At 42.6% G+C, this 6313-nt stretch overlaps 1 non-coding gene across 1 annotated transcript; it reads right to left on the bottom strand.

Annotated features, from left to right (window-relative positions):
- Positions 1-2370: 2370 nt before the first annotated feature.
- LOC122022106 lies at positions 2371-2476 on the bottom strand. Its single transcript, XR_006122846.1, has one exon. It is a non-coding gene; the product is annotated as a small nucleolar RNA R71 (small nucleolar RNA).
- Between the last annotated feature and the right edge of the window lie 3837 nt (positions 2477-6313).

Consider the following 6313-nt stretch of genomic DNA (forward strand, 5'->3'; position numbering starts at 1 on the left):
CCCCGTGTCGTCCTTCTCGCTAGCCACGTCCTTCTGCAGCACACACATGTTATTTTTTTAAAAAATAATAACTTAATTACTATACTTTAAACCCAAAACTCAAAAACAATAAAAAAAATAACACTAGGTGCTCACGAAGGTGGCTGATGTGCATAAATAATATGATCATTTATGCATGTTTTAACGCACATTCACTTGCTTTATATATATATATATATATATATATATATTCTTTGGATTATCGCCTCTTTTATCATGTACTCATCATATATGCTCTTTTGTTTGGGCATCTGCTCTTTGTTAGATTTTGTGTTGACAGGGACAACTTTTGAAGCAAAAACAGTGATTGTCGACGCACCGGAATGAGCCAGAGAACACGGTCATGCAACCTCGCACGGCCGTGTGGCCAAATAGGAGAGGAACAATGCACGGTCATGCAACTCTTACACGGTCGTGTGGCCAACCAAAGGTAGATCAGTGCACGGTCGTGCAACCCCCACGACCGAAGCCAAGCAAGGAACGACTGTGCAACCCTGCACGACCGTGTCCCAGGAGCCAAGCCCAAAGTTCACACAGCTGTGCCAATTAGCACGGCCGTGTAGTGCAGCCAGAGACAAGAAAGGGCACGGCCGTGTCATCCTTACATGGTCGTACCACCGCAATCGCGCCCTAGCCTATAAAAGGGTTTTAACCCTTTTCCTCAAGGGGGAGAGCTGGGAAGCGAGCCGTCAGGGAGAGAATCGACTTGGTGTTGTTCCACGCCATCCAGGACCTCCGTCCAGTGATCCTTCTTCACCACATCGACTCCAGAAGCAAAGGATTGGATCCGAAGATCACTCGTCGTCGTTGGATAAGCATCTTTTCTCTTTCTCTCTAATTGTTTGAGAATTGTATGCTTAACATTATGTCTTCGGGTTTTTCTCCGGCGTCTATGGAGTAGATTCCTTGTTCTAGGATGAGAGGGTAGTTGTGGATTGGTTTGATGTAAGACTCATACTTTTTCCTCTATTTCATTGGATGATTTCGCTTGCTTTGTTTCAACTACTCGATCTCTATATCATGTTAATTGATTGTGTAGGGATTGCCTATCTCGTAGAGAGAATATCCTAGATCGTACACCCGAGGGGCCCTAGTGACAGGGGTAACCCATTCACGAACATCTAGGATACTTCCTTGAAAGGAGAGACAACTCCTCCACAAGGAAGTAAGAGACCAAACTAAGCTCCTTATCTCTATCCTTAGTGACACTAATTAGAGTAGTGTTCTTGTGATCTACCGAGGTACCCTAGTGACAGGGGTTAACCGTAACAGGATTTCATAGGGATCTTCTTTATTTGGTACCTAAGAATAGATACTTCAGCTTCCGGCGAATGCATGTTGATGGACAATGAGTAAAGGATAGAATGTGATACATCAATACCACCATAATGAAACCGAACTCCTAGGACTCTTCATAAACCAAGTCTATTACTTCTTCTTTGCTAGTTCTCATTTCCGTCTCCAAACCCCTTTTCTTTAGATAACTTACAACCATCGATAGTTTAGCTAATCCTAAGTGAGCCATCGCTAGTGCTTATAACCAGTCCTCGTGGAATCGATAATCTTTATTACTGACGACGAATCCGTAAACTTACAGAATCATAACAAGTTTTTGGCACTGTTGCCGGGGACTGCGTCAATAACATTTGTGGTAATCATATTATATTATACTAGACTTTGTTTTCTTTTTCCTTTATCTTTCCTTTTTCTAATATTTTACATTTAGAGATAAATAATTTTATTCTTGTTTTTCCTTATTTTCTGTATTTTTATTAAAACGCTAAAAAAAATTATTATTATTTCAACTCTCTTCTTAACTATATTTCATATCTTGTTTTCGCATGCGAAGAACTAATCTTTCAGGACAACTTCTATCATTCGATCCAGAGATCGATAGGACTTTCTTGAGAAGAAGAAACCTTCAAAAAGCATTTCAAGCAGTACAAGAATCTTCAGTGATGGCTGACAAACTGTTGAAGGACTACGCAACACCTTATGCACGAGGGGTTCGATCTAGCATCACTCGACTGCCAATTGAAGCTAACAATTTTGAAATCAAGCCTGCAGTAATTCACATGGTTCAGCAGAATCAATTTGGAGGAGGACCGCATGATGATCCAAACCACCACTTAGAGCTTTTCTAAGAGATTTTTGGTACCATGAAAGTGAACGGAGTCCCTCCAGAATCAGTAAGATTGCTTCTTTTTGGATTTTTCCTGAAAGGCAGAGCCAAGCAGTGGCTAAATTCCCTTCCAGCAAACAGCATATCGTCTTGGGAGCAGTGTTAGTAGAAATTTCTGGACAAGTTCTACCCACCAAGCAAAATTGCCTACATGAGGAACTTGATCGCTAGCTTCAAACAGATAGACTCAGAATCATTATTTAAAGCCTGGGACAGATTCAAGAGTATGCTGAGACAGTGTCCCCATCATGACCTTGAGAAATGGTTGCTTCTACACACCTTCTACAATGGAATCAACTATCACACGAAGGTATCCCTTGACTTGCAGCAGGAGGAGCACTAATGAACAAGAGCCTTAATGAAGCTAAAGAGATCATAGAGAATGTGGCACAGAATCACTACCAGTGGGCAACTGAAAGATCTGGTGGATCTTTATCAGGGAATCCAATAAAGGCGTCAGGAAAATTCAACATAGATGCAGTCACACTCATATTTGCAAAGCTAGACGCTTTGACCAAGAAGTTTGAGGGCATGGGAAACAACACGGCCAATGTAATAGTTTGTGTTTGCGAAACTTGCGGAAGTACGGATCATGCTCAAGATACTTGCCCCTTAGGGCCAATACAAGCGCAGATAAACCAACTTGAGCAATGCGATGTGATAGTCAGGTACAACCAAAAGCAAAACAATCCGTACTCCAACACATATAGCCCTGGATGGAGGAACCACCCAAATTTCTCATACCGGAACAATCAAGACCAAGTGCCAGCAAAACAAAGCTATCAACCTGGGCAACAGAGCTACTCATCTGGACAACAAACTTATCAACAGCAACCTTCACAGCTGTTCAGAATTGAAAAGATGCTTGAAGAAGTCCTCTCAGAGTAAAAAGAGATGAAGAATGAGATCAAGCTATTGACTCAAAGAATGAAAAATTCTGAGAAACATCAAAAGATACAAGACAGCCAAATAGCCCAGATAGCCCAGTCCTTCTCAAGAGCACAGGGAACATTTCCAAGAAAGTCAGATATAAACCGAGTGGAACACTACAACCGCATCGAGCTAAGGAGCGGACGAACTATGGGAGACCCCCAAATTATTACTCAGAAAGGACCTAACTCAGAGGAAGAGCCCTCTCCCCTAGTGCCAAATCAGATCTAGAACAGGGATAGAGAGGAGCTTACCAAGAAAGTTGAAGGAACTCTTCAAATTCCCCCACAAAGTCAGACGATTCCTTTCCATCAGAAACCGATAACATCCCAGAAGGATGAAGAGTTCAACCGATTCCTGAAGAAGATTAAGAAAATTTGAGTAGAAGTACCACTGATAGATGCACTTCACCAAATGTCGAAGTTCGTAAAGTTCTTAAAGGGAATTTTATCTAATAGGAGGTAAAAGGGCGACTTTGAAACTCTAGCATTAACCGAGAATTGCAGCGCTCTACTTATGGCAAATATTCCACCAAAACTTCAAGATCTAGGGAGTTTTCCATACCTTGTAAAATTGGTTTTGAACTCATACAGAGAGCTTTCTGTGACTTGGGAGCCAGTGTTAGCCTACTTCCGTACTCCTTATGTAAGAAGCTGGGACTCTAGAACATTAAACTGACTACTATGACATTACAATTATCTGATCATTCATGTAGATACCCTATGGGAATAGTAGAGGACGTGCTAGTAGAAGTAGGTGAATGCATCATCCCCACATATTTCATTATCCTAGATATGGAGGAGGATCCCAAGATACCGATCATCCTTGGAATACCATTCCTTGCCACAACTGGAGCCCTCATTGATATGAAAAGTCACAAGTTATCCTTGGAGATCGGCAAAGAAAGGATTGAATTTAATTTATCTTATTCTTCTATCAGCAACTCCTCTTCTCCGGGAAATTCGAGCAAGATGAACGTACACAAAGTCGAGGAGTGCAGTTTCTAAGAGAGATGCCCTCCAGCGAGCAATAAGAAGTACATTTGTCATGCACGAGCGAAACTAAAGGTGCAGACTGGAGCATTAACACTAGGAGGAGAGTCGTGCTTCCACGGGTTTAGTTCTCATTAACTGAAATGGGGTCAAGCTAAAGACCTAAAACAAGCGCTTCTTGGGAGGCAACCCAACGGGTTTTCCTTTTAGTTCATCATTCCGTTCATCATTTTATTTCTCTAGTAAGTTCAAGTCGAGTACTTTGATTATTTTTTTTTTTGGGTATTCATTTTCAGGATGTGCAGAGCCTCCATGAGCTAGCCATGAGTCTTTCATGGGTGTGGAGGCGTCAGAGGAACCAAAATGGCGAAAGGCGGGTCTCCGTGCGCTTAAAGGAGTCAGTCGTGTGACCCCACACAGCCGAGCGAAGCCAACAGAGGGATCAAGGCCACGAGTCGTGCAACCTTGCACAACCATGTGGCCTATGAGAAGAGGAGAACACGGGTCGTGCCGATTGACACGGCCGTGCAAGACCGCCAAAGAGGAAGAAGACTCAGGTCGTGCCAATTGGCACGGCCGTGCGACCTATGTAGAGAAGGAGGAATTGGTCGTGCCAATTGGCACGACCGTGCGACTTTGGCCGAGGGGAGAAAAGAGGAGGTTGTGCCAATCGGCATGGCCGTGCAGAACTTCACCTAACCCGGTCGTGTCTATAAGACACGGTCGTGCCCATGTGCACCGCCTACTCGTCTAAAAGCCCTAATTTCCATCTCCTTCCCTCCCAAAAGCCTTCTCTTCCCCACTACATCTCATCAAACCCCTAATTCCCACCTCTAGAGTTCATTTTTGCTTAGATCTACATCTAGATCTAACACTTCTTCAAGCCACAAATTTGGAAAGAGAGAAGCAACTTCCCTATTTTCCTTCCTTCTCCTCCTCTCCCATCCTCAAGACCCATCTCCACAAGAAATTCTTCAAAACCTTGCACACAATGTCGCAGATCGAGGAAGCAGTGGATCTGGCGAAGGAGATGCACCAGGAGATGATAAAGGCAAAGGGAAGGCGTCTTCTTCCAAAGGCAAAGGACAAAGGGTGGCACGCGACAAAGGTAACGAAAACGAGTTCAATATTATCTTTAAAAATCATGAACAAAAGGCTAGATATAATATCCTTGTCGCTAGAAAAATTACATGCACTAAATATATGGATCCCGCTACTTTAGATATGCTAGGAATTATGGATGATGTAGATTGGATGATTACTTCTTTAGATTGGAATAATATTATGTACGCCCATTCACCGACTTACCTCTTTAGATTGGATGATTACTTCTTTAGATTGCTAGTCCTTCAATTTTTGAGTTCGATTGATGTTAAATTTTCTTCTGAGGATGACTACACAGGGTTCATAACTTTTAGGATGGTGAATAAAGAAGTTCAGTGGAATTTTAGTGATTTTAATAATTGTTTTGGTTTACCTCTTGGTGGTGCCCGTGGATTTGATGATGAGATTAGATGGAATGAGTTTTGGACATCAATAACCTGATCAAAGGACCCTTACGAAACTTCTAGAGCTAAGGCATCCCGCATGCAAAACCCGACCTTTAGATACCTCCACCGAGTGATGAGCAAAACGATCTTTGGTCAAGGAGAGAGTGATAGGGTGGTTAGAAAGGTAGAGCTCTATTCTCTTTGGGCGATGTTAAATAAAGTGAATTTTGATTCCGGATTTCATTTCCTACAAAATTTGTTGAGAGCGACTAAAGCATCTTTGGGGATGATAGTGTTTGGTGGATTGATCACCCAAATAGTAGTCAATTTGGGTTGTGAGCTTGATGGATTAGAGGTTATTCATGGTAATGACAAGATCGACATCGATTCTTGTCTTGCGATGAAGATGATTTGTCGGGATGAGAATGGGTTCACCTTCCCTAGGAACAATGGTTTGACATTACCCCTTCCTTGCCCCGAGCGCACTTCAGTTCGCAACCTTGCAAACTGGGTGATTACTGACTTTATTCCCGAAACTGTCCCCTTCATTATAGAAGAAACCGAGTACCACCAAGAGCCCTCATCATCAGGATTCCCCCAGCCTTCCGGATTTTCGGAACCTCCTAAGCACTCTTTTGCCTATGGCACGGGATCCTCTAGATTTGATTTTTCTGATTTCC

Source organism: Zingiber officinale, chromosome 9A (genome assembly GCF_018446385.1).
Source record: "Zingiber officinale cultivar Zhangliang chromosome 9A, Zo_v1.1, whole genome shotgun sequence".
NCBI lineage: Eukaryota > Viridiplantae > Streptophyta > Magnoliopsida > Zingiberales > Zingiberaceae > Zingiber > Zingiber officinale.